Below are 24,444 nucleotides of genomic sequence, written 5' to 3' on the forward strand. Positions count from 1 at the left end.
TATGTATATGGGAGGCAAAATGTTAAGCTCAATCTTGCTGTTCAGGAAAATTCCAGCAGTTCTCCACGATTATGACCACAGTAGCACAAGGAACAGCTCGCTAATTAGCCACAGAGATGAACTGGATATGGCAGTGCTGCGTGTTAGCTCACATACACTACATTCTGCAAAGTTTCATGTTTCCAGAGCAGCAAACTGTACAGCCCAGAGCCATATCTAGCTTACTGACTGATCTCAAGGACTGCAAAGTTTGGGCAAGTTGTGAGTTACTTCATTGAGAAGTCAGAAAAGAAGTTTGTTTCTAACTTGTTGATCCCTTTTGTATGGCTGTTTTAATGACTGCCATTTTTAAAATGCAAACAGGTGGCAGTCGGTGGTTGCTATAGTTGCCTAATTGAACAAGCTCACTTGATGTGATACATGCACACACACACAGGCACACACATACGTATCAAGGGGCTTAAAATATTCATACACTTTGCCTACATGGTTTCATCTCTAGTGCATTCTCCAAAGGAATTAATCAGGGATGTCAAAGAAGATTTGCATGTAAATATATACATCATAGATTGATTATAATATTGTTTTAGTTTGCTATGGGCTGCCAGTGCAATACACCAGAAATGAGTTGGCTTCTACAACAGGATTTATTAACTTATTGGCTTACAGTTTTGAAGTTGGGAAAAACATCCAAACCAAGGCATCAGGCAAGTTCTCTCCCTGAAGGCCAGCTGCTGGCAGTCCTGACTCCTGCCACGTGGCAAGGCATTAGGGCAGCCCTGCTGGTCTCTGCCTTCTCTTCCAGGCTCACTTTCTCCCTGAGCTCAGCTCTGGGTGATCAGGCACATGGCAGTGTCTGCTCATCGCTCCCCTCTTCTCTGGGTCTCACTGCTTTCAGCTTCAGGCTACTCTTGTCTGTGGCTTTTCTCTCTCCCAGGTTCAGGATTTCAACTTCTGAAGGCTCCTTTCTGTTCCTTTTTTCCTGTGTACCTGCAACTTTTTATTCCCCCTTTTATGAAAGACTCCAGTCAAAGGATTAAGACCCACTCTGATGTGAGAGGAGTGAGGTGTGGGGGGTGGGAGGTATATGGGGACCTCTTACATTTTTTGAATGTAACATTTTTTTTAAAAAATAGAGAAAAATTAAATTAAATTAAATTAAATTAAATTAAATTAAATTAAATTAAAAAAGACCCACTCTAGGTCATGCACTATAGAAGTGATCTGTAGAGATCACTGAAGGAGGTCCCTTCAGTGAATCTAATCAAAAGGTCCCATCTACTGTAGGTTTACATGCACAGGAATGGATTGGCTTTAAAAACAGGATTTTCTTATCACAAATATATTATAATCCTGACTTGGAAGCTTCTATTTAGTGAGAAGGAAACAGTTCTGACAGGATATCATTATTAAAAATAATTTAATGACATGAGAGATGCTCAAAACACATTAAGTATATTAGCAGGAAATTAAACTTTACATGCAGCATACAAACAAATGCACACACATGCAGGTGCACACCCACAAGAGTGTGCTCATGTGCACACACACAGGCATTCACATATTGAAATGTAGGCACTCAAATGTCAGGGTCCAGTGCTCTCAGTCTGACAGCCCTGGTGCAAATTCCAGCCTGATGTCCTCTGTTTCTCTCTTCAAGTGGGGATAATTTCCAAGTCTCACTCATAAGGTTTTTGAGGATTTGATGATTTAATCAATGGGAAACATGAGGACAATGTCACATACATCTGAAGTGTTCAGCAATTGTTAGACATGACAATGTGCATCATTACCATTGTTATTGGCATCTGGAGGAAAATACACCCAATCCCCAAATGTTCTGAGATACATGGCTCTGCATAATTTCTAAAATATTTTCGGGGAACCTATTTTGCAAGTGTACCATAAATGGGTCTGTTTACTAAAAAAAGAAAACTCAGAAAGAAATAATTTTTATAACCTAAAAAACATCAGTGTTCTTTTGCTAAGAAAGTGCTACAGAAAAGAATTAAGATGAATTGGAGACTTCAGCTCCCTCCCCCTCCAACTCCAACAACTCATTCCCATGACCAGAGGAAGGGAGCAGCTCTATCTAATAAATCCAATCTTGGTGAAGTTGTTATGTGTGATCACACTTAGAGACACCAGCAGGGACATGGAAGGTGGTATCAAAGATGACCTTTAATTATTTTAAAGCAGAAAAGAATTCTATCTCATCGGGGTTAGATCACCATCTGTTGGGGACTGAATCATGTCTCCCACAAAAGTCACTTTCAGCTCCCAACCCGTGATCCTTTGGATGAGAATTCAGTTGTCAATAGGACCTTTCAAGTTGTTAATAGTTAAAGTGCCCAAACTGAACCCTTATCAGCAAAGGAAACTGGACACAAAGAGCGAAGCCGAGGGGTGCAGCCAGAAGCTGGAAGTTAGCAGAATCCAGAGAAAGGAGAAGATGCTGCCATGTCCATGGCCATGTGATGGAAAAGCCAAGGACCGAGGCTCGCCAGCAGCCAGCCCCCAAAAGCTAGTCTTCAAGGGGAAAGCATCACCTTACTGATACCTCAACCTGGGGCTTCTCCTAGGCTCAAAAACATGAGACCATAAATTCCCACAGTTTAAGCCAACCCATCATATAATATGTTTTTAGGATCCAGGAAACAAAAACACCCTCCAAAGGGCCTCTCCCTCACTCAAGAGGTCCATAGTGTTCTCATTGCCTAGGGCTTGACATCTGCATCTATGGGGAGGGCTGATCAATTCTGTACTCTACAGGGAAAAATAAGCCAGAGCTAGATATACACCAAGCTTCCCTGAGAGCAAATTCTACATGGCCAAAGATATTTACGCACAGTAGGAAAGTAAAATTTGAAGTAGATTTCGACCTAAGCAGTACATTGACCAATGAGCTGCTGACTGAAGCAGGAGCAGAAAAAAATCCAATCAGGAAAGACAATATGCTGTTGAGAAGCCTAGAAAAGATGACAGCAGTATGGCATCAAATGCCAGATCCAATTAAGTGCACTGGGGATGGCTATCCATAATTTCCTAAATGAATGTCAGAGCGAAAGCATTCAAAACCACCATCGCTGGAGTCTTCATTTATCTTGTGAGGTCCACCTGCACAACACACCAAAGATAAAATAGAATGAGATCACAACCCTGCAAAAGCATAGTTTTTTCCACTATTTTTCTCCAGTGGTTAATGGAATCCTCACATATTAGAAAGGAAAAGGTTAGAGGAAGAGAGAAGACTGCAAACCTATTGAGAGACAAACTGTCTAAAGAAACAAGAGCAACAGGAGAGCAGAGAAGAATCCAGCAGGGTTTTTTTTGTTTTTTGTTTTTTTTAAGATTTTTATTTTTTTAAAGTTAATAGATCATAAGAATGTTACATTAAAAAACATTTAAAAAAACAAGAAACATAAGAGGTTCCCATATAACCCCTCCCCACCCTCCACCACATTATTTTTGTAAATTGTATTTTTTGAAGATATATACATCACAAAAAAAATGTTACACTAAAAAATATAAGGGAAGTGGACTTGGCCCAATGGATAGGGCGTCTGCCTACCACATGGGAGGTCTGTGGTTCAAACCCCGGGCCTCCTTGACCCGTGTGGAGCTGGCCCACGCGCAGTGCTGATGCACGCAAGGAGTGCCGTGCCAAGCAGGGGTGTCCCCCGCGTAGGGGAGCCCCACGCACCATAAGGAGAGCCACCCAGCACTAAAGAAAGTACAGCCTGCCCAAGAATGTGCCGCACACATGGAGAACTGACACAACAAGATGATGCAAGAAAAAGAAACACAGATTCCTGGTGCCCCTGACAAGGATAGAAGTAGTCACAGAAGAACACACAGTGAATGGACACAGAGAGCAAACAACTGAGGGGGGGGGGATAAATAAATAAATCTTTAAAAAAAAAAAAAAATATATATATATATATATATGAGGTTCCTGTATACTCTCCACATCCCCACTCCGCTCCTCCCACACCAAAAACCTCCCTCATCATTGTGGCACACTCATCACACTTGGTGAACACATTTTGGAGCACTGCTGCACTACACAGATAATAGTTTACCCTATAGTTCACACTCTCCCCTAGTACATTCAGTGGGTTATGGCAGGATATATAAAGTCCAGCATCTGACCCTGCAATATCATTAAGGACAACTCAAAATCCCAAAAATGCCCCCACATCACATCTCTTCTACCCTCTCCCTGCCCTCAGCAACTACTGTGGCCACTTTCTCCACCTCGATGCTAAAATTTCTTCTACTAATCACAATAGTTTTATAGTAGAATATCAGTAAGTCCACTCTAGTCCATATTTTATTCCTCAATTCTGTGGACCCTGGGATGGCAATGTCCCCTCCACCTCTAGATCAAGAGGGGGCTTAAATTCCACATGGATGATGCATGCAATTCCTCTGCTTACAGTTGTAGGTGCTCTTGATTCCCTGGTGTGGTGGTTGACTATCTTCACCTCCCTGTTAGCTGACCTGGGTAAGGCCAACAAACTAGAGAGTAGAAGTCGCCACTCTGAGGCCCAGGGCCCAGCTGGCACATGGGCAGTCCAGATATTCAAGTCCCCTGACTATGGACCATTCCTAGCACCAACCACAGGTTCAGTAAAAGTGACAGAAGAGGCATGTGTAGAAAAGTCACATCTGAGTCCAGTTCCGTCACACTCAGGAGCACAAATTCCAAAGTAGGGTCCTCTTACACCGCACAGAACTCCAAATCCATCTGCCATGACTATATACACTGTGGATCTCTGTAGCCTTCAGAAGAACGAGTACTTAGGGTTGTATCTACTTTGTCTTTTTCTGGGGTCCTACTGAGGTGTGCGTAAGCGTGACCCCTCTGATGACCTCCCGACTGTTTTTGGAAGACTCTTAGCCATATCAACTAATTTGCTCTGCCATTTCCCCCTTTTATTCAAGGTTTAAGATGCTGAAGTGCTGCAATTTTAGTGTGCCAGGTTCCAAGCCCTTCAGCCCTCCAGGTTAGAAGTCTCCTCCGTTTACCAAATTTACTCACAAATATTATCACTTTCTATGTTCAATGACATGATAACTTTGGGAAAAACTAAGAGTTTGAGAACCCCAGGCTGGAATTTAATTCGGATAAGAAACTGCTTCAGAGTAAACATACAAACCCAAGGTTATCACCAAGCTAGAAATTAGCAGGCCTTGAATTCACCTATGTCTGACTCAAAAATTCCCATGGCCAATGATACGATGATTGATTGGTTTAGGCAACTGGACACTCTTGCAAAAATATTGGGCTATCACTACTGGAGAAAAACCTTTGTAAAGTACATGCTGCATTTCAAATGTCAGATGGTATGAAAAGATTTGTGTCTCTGTGGAAATTAATCCCAATGACCCAGAAAGTCTACTCCCAGCTATATACCAAAGAAATGAAAATGTATTCACCCAAACACATGCACAGGGATATTCACAGCAGCACTGTTTGTAAGAGCCAAAAAGTGGAAACAGCCAAATGGCCGTCAATTAATGAATGGATCAGCAAATTATGGTATATCCATACAATGAGATATTATTTAGCCATAAGAAGAATGAAGTACGGATACATGCTATAACATGGTTGAACCTGAGTAATGTTATGCTAAGTGAAAGAAGCCAGTCCCAAAAGACCACATGTTACAGCATCCCATTTATATGAAGCATCCAGTATATGCAAATCCACAGAGACAGATGGGAGGTTAGTAGCTGCCAAGGTCTGGGCAGAATGGGAAGTTTCTGCTAATAGGTTTCTTTTTGGGTTGATGAAAGTCTTCCAGTATTAGAGAGTTGTGGTGGCTGCATAACTCTGTGAGTATGCTAAAATGCTGAAAACCGGAAAAGGATGAATTTAATGGTATATGGATTATATCTCAGGAAAGCCGTTATTTTATAAAATGGATTTCAAATTCCTACTTAGGCTACTGGGTTCTTGTGAGGATGGTTCCAACAGCAGGAGCTGGGAGAAGAGAAAGAATGCTGGGGTGTGGCTAATTCCCAGGACAGACCTTCGCAGTGGGGCTAACTTAGTGGGAAGAGAGACCACAGCAGCAGTGTAGGTGCTCTTACAGTGTGGTGGTAGCAGTGAGTGTGGGGAGCCCCTGGGGAAGGAAAGAGCTCTTTGTATACCAGGTTTTTCACAAACAAGGTTCCCATTAGCCTGACCTAGATAGATGAGAAAGGAGGGGTGTGGGCTACTGGGATTGATAAAAAGCTGAAGAGCCCTACCCAAATCAATGTAAAATGGACCTTCTTATTCAACAGTTTGGGCCCAAAGCACTTTTTCTTTTTCTTTTCTCTCTTTATTTTTTTTCAAATGTTGCATTCAAAAAATATGAGGTCCCCATATACCCCTCACCCCCCTCACCCCTCTCCTCCCACATCAACAACCTCTTTCATCATCGTGGCACATTCATTGCATTTGGTGAATACATTTTGGAGCACTGCTGCACCACATGGATAATTGTTTACATAGGGAGACAGAAGAAAAGATATGATGTGGGGACATTTTCAGGACTTGGGAGTTGTCCTGGGTCATACTGCAGGGACAGATGCTGGACATTGTATGTCCTGCCATGGCCCACTGGGTGGACTGGGGGAGAGTATAAACTACAATATAAACCAAAGCACATTTTTTGACTGAAATGCACCATAGTTATCCAGAGAGCCTGTTGCCACATACACATTCATGAAGCAACTAACTATACAATTACTTAGAATATTTTATATTGCTTATAACCATAAATTACTATCTAATGTATTTTTATTATTATAAATAATTTTATCGTTTATATAGCTGATTTTCTCTTATTTATGTAATAAATTCATTGGTAGAAAGCTGGCTTCCAGCCCAAGAACTCATGGTGGTCTCAAAAGTGCATGTTACAATAGAGTAGATGTGACTCGAGAGGGTGAGCGCGTGCATCCCACATGGAAGGTCCTGGGTTCAGTTCCCAGTGCCTCCTGAAAAAAAAAAAAAAGAAGAAGAAGAACAAAAAGAAAAAAACAATTCAGGGGAGCCAATGTGGGTCAGTGGTTAAGCGCCAGCTCCCCTCATACGAGGTACCAGGTTCAATCCTCAGTCCTCAATATCTCAAAAACAAAATAAAAAAGCACATTATACATGCACTCAGACAACCCCGAGCTACTGTGAACACACTTCTTCACCCAAACATACTTAAAGGAAATTTCCGTTCTTTTCTCAGCATTTTTCTACTGTTAAAGCAATTAAGGCAAATAGATAAAGTAGTCGAAGTTTTCCTAGTAGCAAGAAAGAAGAACAAATGGCATGAAGGCAGATGGGCCATGTCCAAAAAAGCTGTGCCCAAGTGTTGACTCTTTTATTTCAACTATAAAATAATGACAAATTCTCTGATATTTTACTGCACAGGTTCCAAAATTCTCATGAAGCAAAAGGACCTAGTACCATATGTCAGGCAAAGAGAATGTTTATCACTGTACCCATACTTGAGTCTTAAACATGCTTATCTAGACTCTTGGTATTTTCCCACACGTTCTGCCTCTTACACGAAGGCTCAATCACACAACACCTGTATAATGATGAGGACTCAGCAGTCCCTAGTGGTCCTCTGCTCAGCTCTTAAATATCAGAATCAGCCTTCACTCCACTCTTCCCACAGCATGAGGTTAGAGCGTGCAGCAGCAAACTGTCAAAATGGTATTTCAAGTCATGAAATAGTTATGTTTTCGCCAAATTACAGGTCTATAAATCTTTAGAGCAAGCAGTTCTTTACAAATTAATTCCTTGACCATTGGGAAGATTCTCATCCTAAGGGGATTTTTGGGCATGGGAATTTTCCTAAGGAATTTCAAGGATGAGACTTGGCCCAGGGTTGCGAACTAAGCACAACATATCAAAACAAACAGCTGCCACTTCTCCTGCCTGTTCCCATTCCCTCCATACCAGTGCCTCTGAGCAGACCAGCCACTGTCTTCAGCAAGCTCTCGACAACCAAATGCAAGCTCTCCCCACTCACTACTGACCGGCAGCCTCCCCTGGCCTGGGGCATGGAGACGCATGTGACTCTTGGCTACAACCACATTCTCAGAACCATTAATTCTGAGCACACAGAATAAACTCATCTGTCTAAACCATAGTCTTTCAACCTACTTTTTCTTCTTAACGACAAAACATGAAAAGCATCCACAAAACATGCTCGTACAATTAATAAGGAGGAGGCAGAGCCTGTGACCAAGAACTAGCGAGTTCTATTGTAGAAGTACCACACAGAACTGGACACGACTTTGACTGTTTATCTCTTCTGCCCACATTTCTCTCTTGGCTTTGTAGAAGGTAAAGATCTCAATTCTTCTCTTAATTTCAGATGATGTGTTACAACCTTATCTTTGATTCTACCCTGCGAAACAAATAGGATTACGCCATGGGTCCTTTGAGTTGTTTCTAGAATCAGACAGATCTGGGCCTGAATTCATGTCACCTTCTAGCTTTTTGACTTTAGAAGAGTCACTCACTTTTGCAAAGCCTCTTTCCTTGTCTAAAAAAGTACCATCTACCTTTCATGGTTTTTGTGAGTCCCAAATAAGCACATTCTTTCAACGTCCCTAACACATCGCCATTCAGTGGCCACTAATCCCTATCTGTTGAATGTTCTAGCCAGGGTCCTTGTTGGAACCTCCCACTGGTTTCCCTGGCTATTCCCTCTAACTCCCATGAGTCTTCAATATGGCTGAAACACCCCTCAGGTCCCCTCTGGACTTGACCCTGTGCCCAGTCCCTGAGCAAGGCCAGCAAAGCCCAACACCGTCTCCCTCCCAACACGGCTTCCTGCCTCATCTTCCAGCATGCGCCACGACTGGGCATTCTGGAGACACCAGCATTCTCAGGCCTATACTCTTTTTTGTTCATTATTCTTGAAATTCCTTCTCTAAACTGTAGTTCCCCACCTTCTCCACCTATCCTGAAAAGGCCCATCTCAAATGCATTCATGAAAAGTTTGTTACTGACTCACTCATAATACCCATAGGAATTAAATTTTCTTTCACCTTGCAAACAAAACCCATTGGATATACCCTTTTTATTCTGCTCACAAAGCGCTACAGTTGTTTACGCACTTGTTCTCCCAATACAGCACAGGCCCCTGGGCACAGACACTCAGACGAGTATATCTTTTTGTATCACAGAAGAGATCTTGGGTCTTAAACATTAAGGGAGTCAGTCAAACGGCCATTCCAGGGTCCATGGGATGGAGGAGTGGAGTGTGGAAGAGTGAACTTACTGATATTCTATTCATGAACTATTGTGATTGCTAATTGAAGAAAATGTAGCATTGATTTGGAGAAGGTGGCCATGGTAGCTACTCAGGGTAGAGAGTGGGAAGAAGAGAGGTGATGTGGGGACATTTTCAGGACTTGGAGCTGTCCTGGGTGGTACTGCAGAGACAGTTACTGGACATTGTATGTCCTCCCATGGCCCACTGGGTAGACTGAGGGAGAGTGTGAACTATAATGTGGACCATTGACCATGTGATGCAGCAGTGCTCAGAGATGTATTCACCAAGTGCAATGAATGTCCCATGATGATGGAGGAGGTTGTTGTTATGGGAGGAGTGGGGTGAGGGAGTAGGGAGTATATGGGGAGTCAGTCAACATTTGCGGGAAGTAAGGAACAAGATGGGCTTCAGAACCCCAGCTCAACCATCAGGCTTCCTGCATTCAAATCTCTGCACTGCCCTCACTGCTGTGTGGCTTTGTGCGAGTTACTTTACTTCTCTCAGGCACAACTGCTTCACCTACAAAACAAGGATATTAATTGTACCTTCCCATGAGGTGCTGCAAAGATGGTAATATTGAATTCCTTACGGGCATCAACTCACACTGCATGTAATCACAGCTAGTGAGTAATGCACACCAGCTACCTCTATAAATTGGAACCCCTAATTTTAAGTAATCTTATACTCTTTTAAAAATGGACCAATCCTCCTGGCTGACTAATCCTTGTCAGTCCTCAATAGCTTAAGCCTTAGAAGAAAAAACTTGATGGAAAAGAAAAAGAGAATGAAAGAAAAGAATAGCAAAACCTGTACACACACAGCTTTCTTTTGCATCTGAGCCATTCAAAAGCATGTGAAAGGTCTGTATATGAAGCTCTATGGTGTTTACATGTGAGCTCTAAGCTGGGCTGGGCATCCTATTATGAATAATCTTTAGAAGAAGAGCCTATGATTCCTGTACTAATTTCCCCATTATTGAACTCCAGGCCTGTGGACTCAGATGTCATCTTTGTTCATAAGCCTCTTCTGTCACTTTTACCGAACCTGTGGTTGGCGCTGGGGTTTAGTGTATACTCAGGGGACCTGAAACTCTGGACTGACCATGTGATAGCCAGGCCCTGAGCTTCAACAGCCTTGCAACTCCTACCCTCTGGTTTATTGGACTTACCCCAGCCAGCTAACAGGGAGGTGAAGAAGGTCAACCACCACACCAGGGAGCCAAGAGTGCCTACAACTGCAAGCAGGAGAATTGCATCCATCATCCAAGTGGAATCTAAGCACCCTCTCAATACAGAGGTGGAGTGGACATCACCATCCCAGGGTCCACAGAATGGAGGAATAGAATATAGATTAGAGTGGATTTACCAATATTCTATTCTGGAACTATTGTGATTAGTAACAGAAGTAAATGTAGCACTGAGATGGAGAAAGTGGCCATGGTAGCTGCTGAGAGTGGGGAGTGGAAAGAAGAGATGTGATGTGGGGGCATTTTCAAGACTTAGAGTTGTCCTGGGTGGTACTGCAGGGACAGTTACTGGACATTGTATGTCCTCCCATGGCCCACTGGGTGGACTGGGGGAGAATGTAAACTGTAATGTGGACCATTGACCATGTGGTACAGCAGTGCTCAGAGATGTATTCACTAAATGCAATGAATGTCTCATGATGATGGAGGAGGTTGTTGTTATGGGGGGAGGAGTAGGGAGAGGGGGGTGGGTGGTATAAGGGGACCTCATTTTTTTTAATATAACATTAAAAAAAAAGAAAGAAAGAAAAAGAATTTTAAAATAAATAAAAATTTTAAAAAAAGAAATCCAGGGCCGTAACAGTTCCCCAAACATGGTGATGCATGCTTCCATTAGCTGTCTGCCATGAGGTTAAACGAAGCAGAATACATCAATGACTTTTTCTAATCAAAGCCATAAAGTCAAGTAGTTCCAACTGGAACTGCCCATTATATAAATGTGAAAGAGAAAAAGAGAACCCAAATCATAGCTTGGTTGCCCATGACCTTCTAATTGCATTATAAATCATTCAGGCAAGGTTAAAACATTTATAAGATTTAGTAACATAGCTCAAGTCTCAAATGTTATAGAACAAGATTCTTAATCAATCAAAATATTTTGAAATGTATGTTTGCAATGATGAGTGGTCAGAAGGTTCTTCTTACAAAGGATCATTCCAGTGTCCCAACTGGGCATGTAACTTGAAGACAAATAGTTTCCTCTCCTTAGGGGCAGAAAAGCTGTTTAGATTAATCTCTGATAGCTAAGTATTGAGGTTACAGGAGGAAATACACACACATGAATGATCAAACACTAAGACATTCCAGGAGGACCATCTCACCTGTCATCCAGAGGTTAAGTCATATAAGCAGGATAATGGAGGTAAGACCCTAAACCAACATACAGTGGGCCATTACCCTCTCTCTTCTTGAACAGAACTAGATTCCACAGCAGATTATCCACAGCATATTATCCAGGTAACCAGTCCTCCATAGCACGTTATCTCACCCAGTTTAATGAGGAGCCATGTGGCTTCAAGGTAACTTCTAGAGTTACAGAATGTTAAGCAAGACATTCATTGCTTTATCCCACCATGAAACAACAGGCCTGAGCAGCGACTGCAAGAACATTCTGAGATTATGTTTGTACACGTCAGGAATCAAAACAAGGTGTTCCACACACCCTGCTCGGTTCAGCCTTTTTTCTGTCTTTCTGAAAATCCGAATAATGCTTTGAAATGACCTCACCGTAAAACCGACTCCCCGGACACCCAAAATTCCATAGAACTCCCACAATGGGGGCTGGAGAATGTCCTCTGGTAAAAATCCTTCCAATAAACCAGGAGCTATGAAATCGCTCCAACTCGGGGCTGGCCAAGTTTGCCATTCATAAGGTAACATCTTCCTTAATTTTAATTAATATTTAAAGTCCTGTCTTCAGAAGGCTGAGGGCAAGCTGCCTCCTGAGCCCGGGTCACCTCCTTTGCCTCACAGAACTAACTGCCCTGTAACAGAGGCCAGACAGCTTCTGGCAGAGAGACAGAGTAAGGAGAATACAGTAGTTGAAGCAGGACAGACCTGAATCAAAACCAGATGTGAAAATCTCGGCTGAGTGACTTCAGCTCCGAGAGGAGCTCTTCTCCATGGGTGGTGGCAAGGCACAGATGAGCAAATGAGCGCAAACGGTTGCCTGGGTCAATAATCGGAAGTCACCCTGCATGTCCATTTAAAGGTGGGCTTTAGAGACGCGTGATTCCCTTCCACATCACTTATCAGTCTTTATCACGGAACTGTCCACACAGAAAGCAGGTGTGGGAAACAATCTCTGTAAGAGTTTACAAACGCAGCCATGGTCTACGGGTTCAGCCAGGCACATGCTATACCTTCACACCAGAGGCCAGCCAGAGAAAGGGACACAGTGGCCAGCAGAAGTGCCCAAAAATGGGGTGTGCCACCTCTTTTTTACCCACCAGAAAGAAAAGGACACCCACCTCCGAGGATGCTGCTACATGTCATCTATCTTACCTAGTCAGAGAAATCAATGCAGGGGGAAAGACTGCATTGGAATAAAACATACAGAGCATTGCTAAAACAATGTCACCCAGTTAACTCCGTGTCAACATACCCCACATGCTTAAGAGCAGAATTTGTCCAAATAGAAACACTTTCCAAATGGAACTTACTTACCAAAAGTTTAACAAAGCCACAGATACTGATTTATAGTGTTAAATAGAGCATAATATTGACTTTTATAGGTTGGCTAGGGGAAACAATCTCATAAAGATCCTATTCTACATTTTTCTTAAAAGCAAATACAAAAAGAAAATACTTTAAAAAAAACAAATACAATAATTAAAGACCACAAAAGTAGAAAGCTAGTAATAATTTATCAAACATTAAAAATACTGCTCTTATGCTAATACTTAAATCCTGTGAGATCTGAATACATTTCTGCTTTGAGAAAAAAGAAAAGCAAAGGAAACTTTAATTTTTCTTTTAATGAAGAGAATCATGGATTCCAAAGAATTACTATTCTGATTTATATAATGCATCAACTATCAGAGTTAATCATTAAATATTTATTGGATATGGAAAGCTGGTATAGAACTGGACTACATTTTTTTTAATAATTCAAAGAAATATTACCCAGCAGTATGGAGTTTACAACCTAATTTGGGAGAAGAAACATCTTGCAAGAACTGATAAAATATCATGTTGAAAAGTATAACATATGTCTAGAGCTAATACATAAATTGAAAATATTCTTGTAAAGAGAATGTACAGAAAAGATAAAAATAAATTAGCCCAATGCAAGGAGGTTTTTTTGTAGTAGTCAGATTTCAGTCAGTTCTTAAATAAATGTTGGACAGTTACTGCCATGAAATTTTTAAAATGAGAAGGAAGAGATTCTAGAAGGGAGAAACAATTTACCAAAGATGCTAAATATCAAATTGTAAAATATTCCATCTAATTCCCCCTTAGAATAAACTCTATATACAAGAGTTTCTTAACTTTAGCATTCCTGGCTTTTTGGATGGGATAAATCCAAAAAGGGGGATTGTTGCAGGGGGACTAACTGTCCAGTGTATGACAGTTTGAATTTGGGGGAATCAAAAGAACAAACAAACAAACAAAAAGATGATGTTTTGACCTAAGCCATTCCTGCAGGTGTGAGACCCTTTGACTACATTAGATTTGGTTAAGGCGTTTTGATTAGATCACTACAGATCACTTTTGATTGGACTATGTTAGAGAGGCATGACTCAGGTTGCATCTCTGTCCTCTTACTGGGAACTTATATAAATAGAGACACAAAGAGAAGGAAAAGAGATCTGCAATTTTGATCCTGCCATGTGAGAGAGAGGACTCAAGACCACTAGGAGCCAAAGCTGAGGCACGAAGCCCCCAAGAGGCTGGGCCCATGGAGCAGTTCAAGGCTGAGGAGAAGAGCCATGTGTCTGTCCATAGCTAAGCTCCTGGAGATGGTGAGCCCTGAAAGGAAGGCAGGGACCTCCTCAGAGATCGGCTGCCATCTTGCCTCACCATGTGGCAGGATGCCAGAATCACCTGTAGCTGACTTTGGTGAGAAAGCATCTCTGATGGTGCCTTGATTTGGATATTTTTGCAGACTTGGAGCTGTAAGCTTTTACCCTAATAAATTCCCTATTATAAAAACCAACCCATTTCTAGTACTTTGCACTGGCAGCCCTGTGGCAAACTAAGACATGTGCATATGAGGAGGTATAGCAGCACCCCTCTAGCAACTAGATGCCAGTAGCACCCCCTTCCCAGCCATGTCCATCAAAATGGCCCCAGATATTGACAAATATTTCATGGATGGCAAAAATCCCCCCACCCACACTTTGAGAACTACTGCTATATACAAAGTGAAAATCTCAAAGGCATTTTTGAGTTGAGGCCCAATAAACGGACTAAACATAAAAGGGGAATATTACCATCTCATTTTCCATACTTCAGTTGTCTTCTCTACTTACTATGGCACTATGATCGTGTAGAAAGAGAGCTCTCCGCATACTAATCAAATCCGTATCCTGAATCACGGCAACACACACCATGAAACATGGGCTTCACAAATCAGTTACATAATGGGGACCAGATAAATAGGCTTCAGTTACCACAGTTACAAGGCCAGCACAGTTTGGTAAAGGAAATGAACCCTGTCAGAAGCACAAGCAAAGCCTTCATCTAACCCCTTTCAAATAGCTGGACAGAAACCACGAACTCCGGCAAAGCATCTTTGATCCCCTCTGGCCCCAGCTACCTGACGGCTTTTGTTTCAACTTGCAGACAGCAGTGGATTGCAAGCCAAGTAGGAACCTGGCCCGAGCGGTGATGCGGCTTTCAGGGGGGCCAGTGAGAAAGAAGGGGGGGAAAGTAAGCTTCCTCAGCCCCCTACCCTCTCCCTTGTGCCTCCTCACCACGTGCCACAAGGGCCCTCATTTCCTGCTGCCCTGGAAACCAACTGAGCTGCTGCTTATCCAATGGGTACAGCAGCCCTGCCAATTGCCTTTAAGCTCTGGGTAGCCAGTAGCCAGCACCAAGTCACGTGGGGCAAAGTGAGCCTCCCATCCTGCTTCTTCACCCCCACCACTACCAGGCAGAAGTCTCCCCGACAGCAGGGAATCACCACCAGTCTCCAGCAACATCCAGTCTCTCTCCTCGGACAAGTGCCTGTGGCGCCACTTCGGCCCACTCTGATGACCTGTGCTAGACTTCTTGGCTTCTGGAATTTCTACATTTCCTAAACGTGCTCCAGCTTTTGCCTTGGCCTGGGATGTCACCCCCACCCCCACCACAAATCTTAGATCATCAACTTGTCTGTTACATCTAGAAACACACAGGACCTCCAGAAAATATGGAAGTTGCTCACAAATTGAAGAAACGCCTTCCATGTTGACAAAACACCTTCCATGCAGAGAAACGAGTTTTCCAATGGACAAGCATCTATTTATTGAACACATACATTGTGCTTAATATGTGCCAGAAACTGCTCTAAGTGTTTAACAAATACCAGTTGATTTATCCTTATAGCAAACTCGTTATTATCCTCACTTTGCAGGAGAGGAAACTGGAGGACACGGAAGTTCAGAAAAATGCCCGCTGTTGGTAAACAGCAGGGCTGGGATTCAAACCCATGCAGCCCCTCTCCGTAGCCCATGCTCTAACATACTCCACTGCAGACACTCTAAGATGAAAACACTTCCATGGTATGACAATTTGAGATTTTTTAATGAATCCCCAAAAGAGAAAGGATTATGTTTCTAACTGAACCTATTCCTCTGGGTGTGATACCCTTTGTTTAACAGGATACAGTTGAGGGTCCCTTGGTTAGTTTACCTGGTAAGATTGTTCTGAGGGCTTTTACTGATTCGACCAAGTCAGTAGGTGTTACTCAGTTTGAGTCCCCACCCCCTTGGTGGGTCTGAGAAGACACTGGAAGCACCTGAGAAGACACTGGAAGCAAGAGCTCTGTCATTTTTGATCCTGGGGCCCTGGAGAGAGATGGGCCATTCACCTGAGAGCTCACAGCTGACCTTGGGAAGAGAGCCAAGACTGCTCTAGGAAGCCCTGAGGGAAGAGCTGGGCCCAGGAGCCTCCAGAGGCAGTAGAAGCCCAGAGGGGAAGGTGGACTCCCGGCAGAGCTCGCCCACCCTCTTGCTTCAACACATGGCAGCGGACTTTGGTGAAAATGTACCTCTCACAGTTACCTTGAGCTGGACTTTCCATGGTCTTGGGACTGTAAACTTTTACCCCAAATAAATACCCTTTATAAAGGCCAACACATTTCTGGTACTTTGCATTGACACCCCTTTGGCCAACCAATACACAAGGCAAATTTCATTTTGAAAGTATCTTTTAAAAATTAATGTCATGGAGCTGAACAGAACTATGGAAATACACCCCCACTGACTTTTACCCCTTTTTCTAACAACGGAACCCTGTTTTCGAAAGCTCTGCGCCCAGCCACCTTTCCCCTCTGAAGAAAGTCTGGGGCCACAGTAAAGGAAGGTTAAGTCACTGATTTTCTTCCAACCTTCTCTTCTCCTAGCCAAGAAATGTGAGGCCCCAATGACGGGAGGCCATTTGCCAGAGAACCCCTGAGCTCACTGGTACCAGAGCTGAAACTAGAGCCCAGGAGTTCGGAGGCCAAGACAATGAGGTTTGGTTGTCCCTTGGCACGGCGGCTAATTGTCAAATAGGTTTTGCATTTAAAAGTGCAATTTCATTTCTATCGGTTAAAGAAACGTGGCTGAAGACACATGAAAGTGGCTGAGCAGAGCAGTGAATGTTAATCATTCACCCAAACATGCCTCTCTCTCCACAAACCTTCAGGGTCTAATACCCTACCGGGATGTCTGGAATTCGGGTTGCCTCTTTCATCTAAGGAGTCCAAACGCCTTTTCAGGCAACCCAAGGCAAGCAAATCGATGACCCAAATAGAGGACAAAGCCCTGTAACCCAAAGTTTAGTCATCTCCCAAGTCAACCTGGGGCAGAGCAAGAACTAAACCCCCGGGCCACTCTGTCTGTCCGTCTGGTCCTGTTCTGGTGGACGGGCCCCCAGCTCTCGCCTCTCCCTCCCCGCCGGCACCTGCGAAGGGACCTGTACCTGTCAGCGAAGGAGATCCCCGGGCTCCTAGGTGGCAGCTCCGCAAGTGACTTACGGGCTGACCTTCAGCCCTTCCCACCTTGAGCCTTTCCATGACTAAGTTTCTCCCTCTGGAAGAGTACACTGCACGCTCGGAGGGGTGTTGAGAAATGATCCAATGCACCTGGCAGCACAAAGAAAGCACCTCAGTCTGAGGTATTATGGGGGGGTAGGGGAGGCAGCCATTACCACGTGCTCCAAGTTAATCATTCAAAGAGCAGTCCAAAATCAAAGCCAGAGCTAGAGGAAAAGGCTTCCGGACCACTCTCTGGTGTCAAGAAATGGGTAAGATACTCTTTGGTTTTACACTAAGGAGAAAGTACGATATTGCCTCCCTTACCTAGTTTTTCTTTTCCCCTTATATCCAAGCACAATATAATCTGAATGAGAAAAAGTTTATGTATCCTCCTAGGAAAATACTTCTGAAAATAATTAGATGGGGAAGAAAATCTCTTTTAGGTTTTGTTTTATCATGAGCCTTTCTCTTTCTGAGACACCGTTAATTAAAAGTTAATCCTAGAGGTTTTATTTTCTAGTATCTTTAATTTGTTTTTGATAAATAAAAGGAAGTACATAAATAATGATAAGAATGCACCTCCGCCTCCATAGCAGGACAAAAGAAATCATAGAATCCTGCAGGTCCAGTCCATTACGAAAGCTTAAATAATAATAATAATAGTGCACTCCAGAAAGACGCCAAGGTTTTATTAAAACTAAACTATGGGTAACTAATCAAATTTTCTTTGATGTTAGGTAGGCCCCAAGGCAGAGCCTTTATTCACCTTTACTAAGTATTTTGCTCATTTTTCTGGCTTCTGTTTTAATGTCTGATTTCCCTGAGCTTTCCCTACTCAATCTCCCCAGGATGGAGATTTTCATTTCATGTGTCTTTAATCTTGAAAAGCATCCAGGCTGTTGTTTCCACATATTATAAATAAGTAAATAAAACAATCTGCAAGTAAAGAAAAAAGACACACAAGCTGCCCACATCTCCACAGCAGAGTGTTCTCTACCTACTTGCTATGTTTACTCTTGAGTTATAGCAAATGACAATTTCCATCTGGACTTTTTTCATACAGGCATTTCTCATTTCATCCTGTGATCATCTGAAAAACTATGTACACTGTGTAGCCATAAATAAAATGGCTTGTGACACCCCTTCTACAGTTATTCTCAACATTCCTGCATACTTAAGCTAGCTGCTCCAGCCCAGTCAAAAGAAATGGGGCCAGTACAAGGAAGGGATAAAATGGGGGCATAGGGTTACCTTTGGGTGGGGCTTTGCGGGCTTGAGGGTGGCTAGGGATGGGTGGATGGGTAATATTGCCCAAGAAATTGGGGGGAGGGTGGGGCAACATACGAACATAGGAAATTGTCAGGTGTTGGTTGAGAGTATAATGCTGAGAAAACCTTTTCAAAATATAATTAGGAAAGTTGCCTGTTTAAGATACTCAAAGGGGATAATCTGATGTAGGACAGACTCCTAGGGAAAATGTGAATGCTCATTTTGCCAGAGTGGATTATACCATTGGGTAGAGACCCATATAATGAGAGTGAAGGTAGACCCACATCCTGGGGAGGACTAAGGCCATCAAATAGAGGGAACTGTATCTCTCAAGAGAAATGGTGGCTCCCAGGGCATTAGGGCAGTTGAGCAAGTCAAGCCCTCAACACTGTTGCAAGTATCTCTGAACATGGCTCCTCAAGAAATGAAGATTGATTGTCACTGTGGGCCCCAAGGGGAGGGGGAAATTGATATTGAATAGAAGGAACCAACGTAACTGTGAGGGCAATAGAAGTGTTTCACAGGAGTACACAAGGATGGATATAAAATATGTAATACTACACCAAAAATATATAGGGGCCGACAGACTAATAATGTAAACCATAATGTAAAACACAGAATAACTAAAAATTTAGAAAATTGTATAACCTAAAGTATAAACCACAATGTAAACACAAATGTTACCTTGTTTGAAAGCTATTGTCTCAATATCTGTACATCAGTTTCAGTAAACATGTATGAATATGTTAAAAGATTATCGCTGTGGAAGGGAAAAGGTTTTACATTGGATATGTGGGAGTACTGTATATTGTATATATGAATTACTGTGATCTATAGCTCTTGTGAAGAGAAGCTTAATAATTAGGAAAAAAGAAAAGAAAAAGATAGGATGTAGAATTTTTCCAAATCAATATGTATTCTATATCTAATCTTTAAACTCATCGCTATATTCCATTTTACTATTAAGGGAACCTGGCATTATATCGGGCTTCACTTTTCAGGAAATTTTGGATCACGGAGTGGTTCAACAATGGCAGCGGAGGAATACTGGTATGGGATGTTATTGACAGGGGACATATGGTTGACAGGGAGTTATACAGGGCATGTGTCCAGGGTGCATAGAAATGTTTGGATATACTCATAGTGGAAACAAAAACAACAGCTGGGGGGGTGCTGGGTTCCTGGCCGGGGGGGCTCTGCAATGTCCCTAGGGGAACAGCAGCAGTCCCCCGGGTGCAACGGCAAGGACCAGGAAGGAATGAGGGTCCAACAGTGAGCCCCTGATACTAATGACTATGCTTGTGAGCCTATACACCTGAAATAAGAACAAGGCCTAGAGCAGCACTGTGCCTAAGAGTTCCCTCCTGACAGCCTCCGTGTTACTCAAATGTGGCCAGTCTCGAAGCCAAACTCAGCATGTAAATGTGTTGCCTTCCCCCCAGTGTGGGACATGACACCCGGGGATGAGCCTCCCTGGTGCCGAGGGATTACTACCAAGTACCAGCTGATGACATAACTAGAAAATGACCTTGAATTAAAGGTTCAATGCGGACCAGCAGAATATCGCTGTCTACATATAATAACAGGAGTTAAAAATGCTTTTTGACCTAAATTAAGGGGGAAATGGAAAGGACAAATGAGTTTATATGGCTATGAGTCTCTAAAAAAGAGTCTGGAGGTTGTCAGAAGGATTGCCCTTATGCCCACCTGAGCAGAGTCTCAGAGACAGATAAAGTAGATACAACCCCAGGTATTGGTTCTTTTGAGGGCTAAAGAGACCCACAGGTTTTTTGGTCATGGCAGATGGAGTTCACTGCCATGTCAGTTGGCCCTTCTTTGGAGTTGGTGTTTCTGCGTGATGGAGCTGGACTCAGATGTGATCTCTTTTCACAAGCCTTTCCTGTTACTTTACTGGAATTGTAGTTGGTACTGGAGTTTAAGATACATCTAGGGGATCTGAATCTCTGGACTGACAATATGATAGCCAGGCCCTGAGCCTCAACAGACTTCAGCTCCTACATTCTGATTTATTGGACTTACCCCACTCAGCTAACATGGAGTTGAAGAATGTCAACCACCACACCATGGAGCCTAGAGTGCCTACAACTGAAAGTAGGAGGATTGCATCCAGTATCCATGTGGAATCTAAGCCCCCTCTTGACTTAGATGTGGAATGGACACAACCAAGCCAAGGTCCACAGGAAGGAGGAATACAGTAAGGATTAGAGTGGACTTACTGATACTCTATTCATGAACTATTGTGGTTAGTAATCGAGAAAATGTGGCATTGGTGTGGAAAAAGTGGCCATGGTGACTGCTGGGTGCCAGGAATGGGAGGAAGAGATGAGATGTGGAGGCATTTTCAGGACTTGGTGTTGTCCTGGGTGGTGCTGCAGGGACAATTACCGGACATTGTAGATCCTTCCATGGCCCACTGGATGGAACGTGGGAGAGTATGGGCTATGATGTGGAACAGTGTCTATGAGGTACAGTGATGCCCAGAGATGTACTCACCAAATGCAATGGATGTGTCATGATGATGAGGGAGAGTGTTGCTGTGGGGGGAGTGGTGCGGTGGGGGCAGTGGGGGTGAATGGGGACCTCATATTTTTTGAATGTAATATTTTTTAAAAAATGAAATGAAAAAAAAAAAAGAAATGGGGCCAGAGGGCTATATCATCCCAAGGTAAAAAAAAATCAACTGCATGTTTCTAGCATGCCTCTGCTCTGCTCCTTAGCATTAAAATCTACAGCCCCACAGGATATGTCTTCTTCCGTTAACACCATTTAGCTCAGCCATTGGGCCAGACAAAGTAGACAAATAGGTGGCATGTTTTTGCTGTACTTTCGTACCTTGTACTTCACCTGCCCCCATGGAAGTACCCTCAATTCAGCCTCCTCAAGAGCTTTCATCTCAGCCCATTACCCAAGCAATGTCAAGTGCCTAAAGTTGAAGCAAAGTGTGTCCTCAGCTCCACACCAAAGGATGTACGCCGGAGTCTCACCCACATGGTCCCAACTAGATAGGGTGACTACTTCTCTCAAGTACGCCCTGGACTAATAACCATGTTCACCATCATCACATCTCACCCATTGCTGGGAAGCTGGCTCATCACCCATCACCAGTCCTGTGAATAATAAGGCACTCCTGACTTGCAAAATAGGAAGGAGGAAATAAAAATGAATCTTTGGGCCACCAAACTCAGAAACTGACATTAAAAATGTCATGGCAATTAGAAAATATCAGCATTTACAACTTAGAGGAGGTTGAATTAAGGCTAATGATGGCCAAATGATATTGTGACTATCAGGTACCAGAGCTTTCCTTTAGAATGAAAGGCATTTGGTCTTAATGAAACCCATGTAAGGTGTTCCCTGGAAGTGAAAGACTATGGCTCCTTCGAGAAGGCAGTTCCTTTCTCTATAAATAAATCAATCTCGTCAGGAATTTCCGGTGCCCCTTTCCTTCACCCCTTGCTTCTCCTGCTTCTTCTAATTACACCCTGGGCAATTATTTTCATGAGACAAAATACAGCCTACCACCGACTAGATTTCCCTACACTTAAATGACTGATCTTTGGAGTAGTTATCTTGATGGACTTAAAATAGTCTCTTGACTTTCAGACCCATGATTCCATACTGAACAAAGAAGTGTGAACCACTGTCATTGTGATTCCTCTTTTATGTTACTATTTTTTCATACTCTAAACAGTCCCTATGTTTATTATTTTCTTGTATGAAGAGATTTCATGACATAGCAAAGCATCCCTAGAGCTACCCATCAGCTATCTCTGGTGATTCCTCCACACGGTTTACCATTCCACATAACCCATTATCTGAAATGTATGTGGAAGGACTGTTGTGAGAGTTGAAACAGAATCAGCAGTCATAACTAGGGCAATACAAAGGTCTGGTGGCCAGGCAATGAGCTCCCAGGAATCAGAGTGAAGGGGGCTCTAGGAATGACGGCCTGGTCCTCAGGAGAATCAGAAATGAAATCATCCAGTGACAGGATGTGGGCAAGAACTTCTCCCAATGTTGGGGGAGTACTCTGGGGAATGAGGAGGGCATGACTTAAACACGCACCATCTATGATAGCAAAAATAAAATATTCATTAGGCATTTGGTGGGACTAAGTTGACTAGCAACAAGGAAATAAGGAATTCAACTGGCTTCTAATGCCTTAGACAAGATTTAGAAACTTTAGAAAAAGCATCCAAGGCTTAAATGGCATGTAATAACAGCATTGGTCAGGGGCAGGCTCAGGCTCACTTTGGGCTGGTACACATTGATATATTGGTACAAAGTTCTGGAACATTCTGGTGGGATCTCATACAGGAAAGAGCTTCAGGCTTAAAATACTGTGGGTTATAGCAAATGGAAGAGTGATAAGGCAAGCTGGGGTGTGCAGCTGAAGGGGATTAAAAAGGATACAGTGGAAGAGAAGGTAAGAATGAATGCTTGGGAAACGGACTTTGGCCCAGTGGTTAGGGCGTCCGTCTACCATATGGGAGGTCCGCGGTTCAAACCCCGGGCCTCCTTGACCCGTGTGGAGCTGGCCATGCGCAGTGCTGATGCGCGCAAGGAGTGCCGTGCCACGCAAGGGTGTCCCCCGCGTGGGGCTCCCCCACGCGCAAGGAGTGCGCCCGTGAGGAAAAGCCGCCCAGCGTGAAAAGAAAGAACAGCCTGCCCAGGAATGGCGCCGTCCACACTTCCCGTGCCGCTGACGACAACAGAAACGGACAAAAGAAACAAGACGCAGCAAATAGACACCAAGAACAGACAACCAGGGGAGGGGGGGAAATTAAATAATAAAATAAATCTTTAAAAAAAAAAAAAAAAAAAAAAAGAATGAATGCTTGGAATTGCTGCATAAAGTGGGAGAAATTAAACTGCTATGTATTTTCATACTGTTGAGTATCCACAATTAGAGTAGAGTAAAGGCAAGTGATAGCAAGTATTATTTCACAACGTTTTCATTATGCATGGGCAACAAAAGTTCTACAGGCTTAATAGAATACAGATTACACAGCCATAATAATTTATATGCTCCTGAAACATTCCTATATTCTTAGTTTCCCCAACAACCTACTATTTACAGAGTTCATCACTCCTCCTTTTAATGGATTTTTCTGAATACAATCAAGGTGTACACCAAAATTGGATTGCAAAATGTCTATAAAGGATATGAATCTCATTTGAAGAAATTGGGAGAGAAAATGTTTTTCTATCTAAGAGGATCCTATTCATGATTATCATCTGCTGTCTTCCTTGCTTAACTGGATGAGAGCTAAAAAGACACCCAACACTTTTCTTAACTGTGAAATGAAAATTTATTATGTAATTATTTTAGGAAAACACATATTACATGCATAAATAGACATTATTACAATCATCATGTTTCATTTTAATAATAGTTGAGACTTTAAAGGATACTGTTGAAGAAATTTAATTTAATTTACAATAAATGAAGCATAAGATGTGGAAAACTCCACTCAGCTGCATTCCAGATCTAGTAACTCACTCTAAGTAAGAAAAAATTTCTTTCATCCAAGATGACAGTTTTTCCTGTGCTCTTTCTGCCAATTCCTTTCTCTCTAAATAAGAATAAAATAAAAAATGGCCCTCTGATGAGATTTTATTAAACAGATTGCTACCTACTACCTATATTCTGCTCTCTACATATCATAGATCTTGCATAAATA

At 42.7% G+C, this 24,444-nt stretch overlaps 1 protein-coding gene across 2 annotated transcripts in view; it reads right to left on the reverse strand.

Moving 5' to 3' along the window:
* SEMA5A (semaphorin 5A) overlaps positions 1–24,444 on the reverse strand; it is a 539,903-nt gene that overhangs the window by 377,381 nt on the left and 138,078 nt on the right. The window contains exon 1 of one of the 2 annotated variants that reach the window (XM_058306819.1): positions 17,416–17,501. The exons of the other annotated variant lie outside the window; for it this stretch is intronic. The gene's annotated coding sequence lies outside the window, so the exon portion shown is untranslated. Of the gene's footprint in view, positions 1–17,415; positions 17,502–24,444 lie in introns of those variants that run through there. 2 annotated transcript variants of the gene reach the window in all.

Source organism: Dasypus novemcinctus, chromosome 2 (genome assembly GCF_030445035.2).
Source record: "Dasypus novemcinctus isolate mDasNov1 chromosome 2, mDasNov1.1.hap2, whole genome shotgun sequence".
Lineage (NCBI taxonomy): Eukaryota > Metazoa > Chordata > Mammalia > Cingulata > Dasypodidae > Dasypus > Dasypus novemcinctus.